Below are 5,607 nucleotides of genomic sequence, written 5' to 3' on the forward strand. Positions count from 1 at the left end.
TGTCTGTTATGATGTCAACTTGACCTATTTGCATACTGACGTAGCTGTCAGGAATACGACTTTCTGGATAATAGTTCATTACGCCTATGACGTAGCCATATACACCGCTTTACATTTGCAACTGGTATACGTCCTGTGGGATCGCGGTCGATGACTTTAAACAAGTCCCGCTGCTTATCCTATAGACATATATGTACCCGCATCCAATGATGTCTGCCCGATGTTCATTTTTCCAAGGTGCCTACCGTGAAAATAAAGAGGGAAATGTTATAACCACTGACACAAAAGAGGTGCCCTCTGTTCACAATAAACTTCAATTGGTAACTATCGCCAACTGTGCATGTGAAATACGAGCAAAAATCTCCACCGCCAACTGGCATAAAATAGTTGCTCTCGTCCCCGTCCACCGAGAAAATACGGAACCGTTTGCAAACAAAGTTGGTTCGCGAACATCTTCATTGACTGTCCCCTGTTTGTACGAGCACAACCCTCAAGATGTCTGCGCGAAGCACTGCTGCATTCATTTTCGCCGTCCTGATGACGACTTGCGCACTGTCGGTGTCGGCACAAGACTCAGATCCAGTACTCGTCTACCCAGACGTTTTCAATGATCCCGAAAGGGACGCCTTCTTGTTTGAGTCGTTTCCCGACGAGTTTTCCTGGAGCACGGCAACCTCATCTTATCAAATCGAGGGCGGATGGAACGCAGACGGCAAGGGCGAAAATATCTGGGATGTGTTTTGCCATGAAGCTGGTAACATTGCTGATGGAGGTACAGGTGACGTTGCGTGCGATAGTTACCACAATTGGCAGAAAGATATTGAACTCATGGAAAATTTGAACCTGAAAAACTATAGATTCTCGATCAGCTGGGCTCGAGCTTTGCCCAATGGTACAGCAGGCTATATCAATGAAGCTGGAGTTGATTACTACAATAATTTAATCGACACTTTGGTCAAAGCTGGCATCGAACCGTACGTGACATTATACCACTGGGACCTGCCACAAGCTCTTGTGGACAGATATGGCGGATGGCTTGGGAAAGAAATCGTCGATGATTTCGGTGATTATGCTAGATTTTGCTATGAAAGGTTTGGCGACCGCGTCAAATACTGGATCACAGTCAACGAACCGTGGATAATGTCACAATTTGGTTATGAGTATGGCACCCACGCGCCGGGGCATAAAGCCAATGGTGACAAGACTTACATCGTCTCCCACAACGTGATTAATTAAGTCACACGCACGAGCATGGCATGTCTACAACGATGAATTTCGTTCATCTCAGAATGGCCTCGTTGGTATCACTTTTAATAGCGACTGGTTCGAGCCTGAGAACAAGAGCGACCCGGCAGACCTAGAAGCTTCAGAACGTGCTATGCAGTTCCAGCTTGGCTGGCACGCTCACCCTATCTTTCTCGGCGATTACCCGGATGTCATGAAGACCAGAATTGCCGATCTCAGCGAACAACAAGGTTTTCCTGAATCAAGACTCCCGGAGTTTGCAAGTGAAGAAATCGAATACATCAAGGGAACTAGTGATTTCTTTGGAATTAACCACTACACTTCACAGTTGGTTAATAATTACACTAGTGACGAACTCAACCCGCCCAGCTGGGACAAGGACTGTGGTGTAAAGCGTTTCGTTGACGACAAGTGGCCGAAGACCGCGATCGGTATGTCTGTCGTACCTTGGGGTATGCGGCGTTTATTGGCGTGGATAAAGGACGAATACAATGATCCACCTATATACATCATTGAGAATGGATACTCAACTGAAGATATTGACGAACTGAATGATGAAGAAAGAATAAAATACTACAAAAGTTACATCAACGAGGTCCTGAAAGGTAAGCACCGTGAAAAATAGCAAATCAGGCATGTTACAATACACGGGCCGAATATTTTCCTTACGGTCAACGACTGGCCAAGTCAGTTTTAGAGAATAAGTGATACTTAGTTTATACATTATCTACATCGGCTGCATTACGACAATAGATAAATGATAGGGAAGACAAAGAGGCAGTGAGACAGAAGAGAGCGGACAATCATCCAGATAGACAGATAATTGAAAAGATAGATAAATATAATAGATAGATAAATGGCTAGATACATTCTGTCTGTCTGTCTGATGTGCAAGATTCAATCGGTATCCTCGCAAAAAGGTTATGTAGTTCATTTGGAGAAACCATACCTGTATGCCGTACCTGTCGGAAGAGATGTAGTTCAGGGCTGAGGCTCAGCTGGTCCTCTGACGCTGAACAAGCTCATGATAGGTTTTTAAAGGGACAGGCTCTTCATCAGCTTTATCTCTGAGCAAATTGACTGACTGTGAACAACTTTCAATGAGAACAAAGGAGTAAAACCATATAGACAGTCAATGTCAATATCCATCAATGCGAGAACCAAGGGATTGAGGACTGACATCGGACCATCCCGTCGAGGCTAAGGCGATACAGTAGACAGACGGACAAGCAGAAAACCACACATAGCTATTAAAATATTCATCGGCATAGATTGCAAGAGAGGCGTTTGCCAATTTACTTTTGCTACAGATGAGTCTATCATACATTGATCAATCAATTAAACAAAACACGATTGGAACTCTAATTTGGGATAATTGGATTTTCATATTTTTCAAATTTCTCAAAAATGTTAGGTGTCCTATAGCTGAATGTTGCGATATTAAAAATTACTCATAAAAACAAGTGTGTAACTTAAAAAGAAAAGCAGATGAGCTTACATTAGCAGATCAAATAGACATTACTTCATCATCCAATTATCCCAAATTAGTTCCAATCGTGTTACAATCGTTCGATTGGACCAAAAGTACCGTGGCGTAATCGTGACGCAAAGACCGAATAACTCCATTCTTTTCTCTTCTCTTGTAGCCATTATCATCGACAAAGTTGATGTTAAGATTTACACGGCCTGGTCTCTGATGGATACCTTCGCATTTTCATCTGGTTACACGAAGAGATTTGGGTTGCACTATGTAAATTTCACCGACGATGACAGAGCTCGTACCCAGAAGGCGTCCGCCCGAGAATACATGAAAATAATAGCCGACAATGGTTTTTCGACCGTCGCCAGTGCATGTTCATGGCGTATATATACGGAAGCGCCAGCTTTAATCACTGGCTTTCTTGTGGAAGCTATTTTCCTAAAGCTGTATGATTTTTAGTAGACTAAAAGATCCGTCCTTCTAGGGCGCTCTTTAGGGGTAGACGGATCTTTCATCAGAAAGTATGCATGTTGATGATCAGGTAGTTTTCAAAGCGAACTTGCCATGCTCGTTCAGCATAATACACATCGGTTAGTTGGAAATAAATTGGTTGAATATAACCTTCATTTGAACTAAAATGCATCTTTCAGCCGTATAATGATTTTTTTTAGTTTTGGTAATATCATTTAGCATGGAAGATAATGTTGAACGAGTAGTGTATTAAGTTTTTTTAGAAGTCGGATAACTGACACTTCCGTCGTCAGCACTAATGTCAGTCTGGCGTATCTAAGATTACTTGGGCTTTGTGGCTCATTGTCAGTCTTCTTAGTTCAGTGCCCTTTTATAGGTATATGTACACTGCCATTAATCAAAAAACCTGACCAAGAGAACTTCATTCCTTTGACTGATTGGTAGTCCATATTGATAATAGATGTCTGAAGAAGAATCTCACTAACCTATGTATGCTGTTTTATGTGGAGCATTCATGTATAAAGCGCAAGCCAAAAGTTTCTCTACATACATTAATTATTAGACAAAAAGACGCAAGCCAAGCTGGTTACTTTAATCCACACCCAAAGAAAGTTTTGAAGTGCGAAAATTAGACCAAGAAGCTATGTTTTGAACCCCCTCAACGTCATAACTTTTTAAAATTTTAAGTGCTGATAGATTCTCGAACAACGACCATATCATGTGGAAAACGTGGTTATCATGGCGTAATCTTTGCATAGTTCTTGCGAATTTGCGCATGACAATAAAAAGAGCGTTTATAAAATACTCCGATACCCCTCTCACACTATGTTGATGTTTCAATTATTAATAGCCCCTATTGGCGCATGAAGTAGTCATAGATATACGGCTATGGCCTAGACACTTCCTAAAGCATACGAGTCCGGTACACACTTTAGCCACTGTATACAACTGAAAGGAACTATGCATATCTGAACAAGTGGTACGACAATACATAAGCGGCCCGTTCATTTTTTACGCATTTGATCTGTGCTCATAGTCTTTTGAATGTACGTATGTGTGATGTCTGTCAGTGTGTGAATATTTTCGCAACTGGTAGGCCTATGTGTAAATACAGACACACAGACACAGATATATATATATACATACACACACACATATACACTGTTACTGAACTTCTCTTACAGTGTATCTTGATTTCAAATCATCCAATGATTATTGAAGTCTAAGTACTACTCAAGGAGAGGCATACACCAATACCATAGACGGGGAGTGGCCACTGGCACTCAGCTGTCTATGCATGCACCATTGACAATCAGTCCCGTAATGGTAGCTTTGTGTACTTTTACTGTTGAGTAATATATTGATGTACATGACTGAATGACAGCAAGAAATACTCATTCTGAAGGGTGACGAAACGAGTTGTCAATTGTTTGTCACAGTTAATAAAGCCTTCCGCAACCAATCTAGCCCACGGACCAATGACGGTGATATCGTTCCTTCTCGGTTGGTAATCTAATGGTGCTATGTGCGACCATGTCAACACTCGATCTTTGTAGGAATGGCTACTCCTTGTTATACATAGATGGCTAAGGACACTGATGAGAAATGTATCTATGTACTCGTAACAATTGGGCTAGATTTTTGTAGTCTCTTGTAGAGAATAAACCAATGTACGCTTAAGGGTCTACAATCTCTTCAAAATGCCGCATCGCATTTACCTCATAAGCCGATTTGTCATAAATGTGATCACATTGCACCAGTTTTATTTGATGTATATTAGCTGACTATGGAAGTATGCATCAAATTCAAGATTCTGTTTATTACTTGTACGTTGATCTCTGCAGCTGTGTATTTCACTGAGCTAGTTGAGCACTGCGTTTCAGCTAGAGACTTCAACTTTACCAAGAAGTTAGGTCTGATTCCACCGCACAGTAAATTTAAAGGGATACAGTCATCCGAACTACACTCAAAGGTTGTATGGGATCCATACGACCAATGTAAACACTGTATCCAAGGTACGATGGTGATTGATAAAAGGTAAAACATGTCTATCATAATCTATACATGGTATAATTTAAATGTTGCAGCTATGATGATGACGTGCATCTAGATATCATCCACGAAATACATTGTTTGTAAAAAAAAACTTGCTCACATGCAGTTCCAACGACTGTTTCCCTGTAATAAGAGCTGTGGGCAGTCTGCCTTTCCAGTATGAAAGTTGTCTTTGTGGAACTTAATGCCTCTACAGATCGGTGTGTCGAAAGGCCAAAATGGCACAGGTGGTTGTGGGAAATCAAGGGGGAAATTGTTACAGGCTAAATGACAAGTCCTGATGTTGAATACTATATCAATGCCAGACTCTGACTTGACTGAAGAGTGAGAGAAATGAAAGAAACAGACAAAAGAAG

The 5,607-nt window shown here is 41.3% G+C and overlaps 1 pseudogene; it reads left to right on the forward strand.

Moving 5' to 3' along the window:
• The first annotated feature begins 495 nt into the window (after positions 1-495).
• On the forward strand, positions 496-3,308 carry LOC139120736 (cytosolic beta-glucosidase-like; annotated as a pseudogene).
• Positions 3,309-5,607: the final 2,299 nt, after the last annotated feature.

Source organism: Ptychodera flava, chromosome 20 (assembly GCF_041260155.1).
Source record: "Ptychodera flava strain L36383 chromosome 20, AS_Pfla_20210202, whole genome shotgun sequence".
Lineage (NCBI taxonomy): Eukaryota > Metazoa > Hemichordata > Enteropneusta > Ptychoderidae > Ptychodera > Ptychodera flava.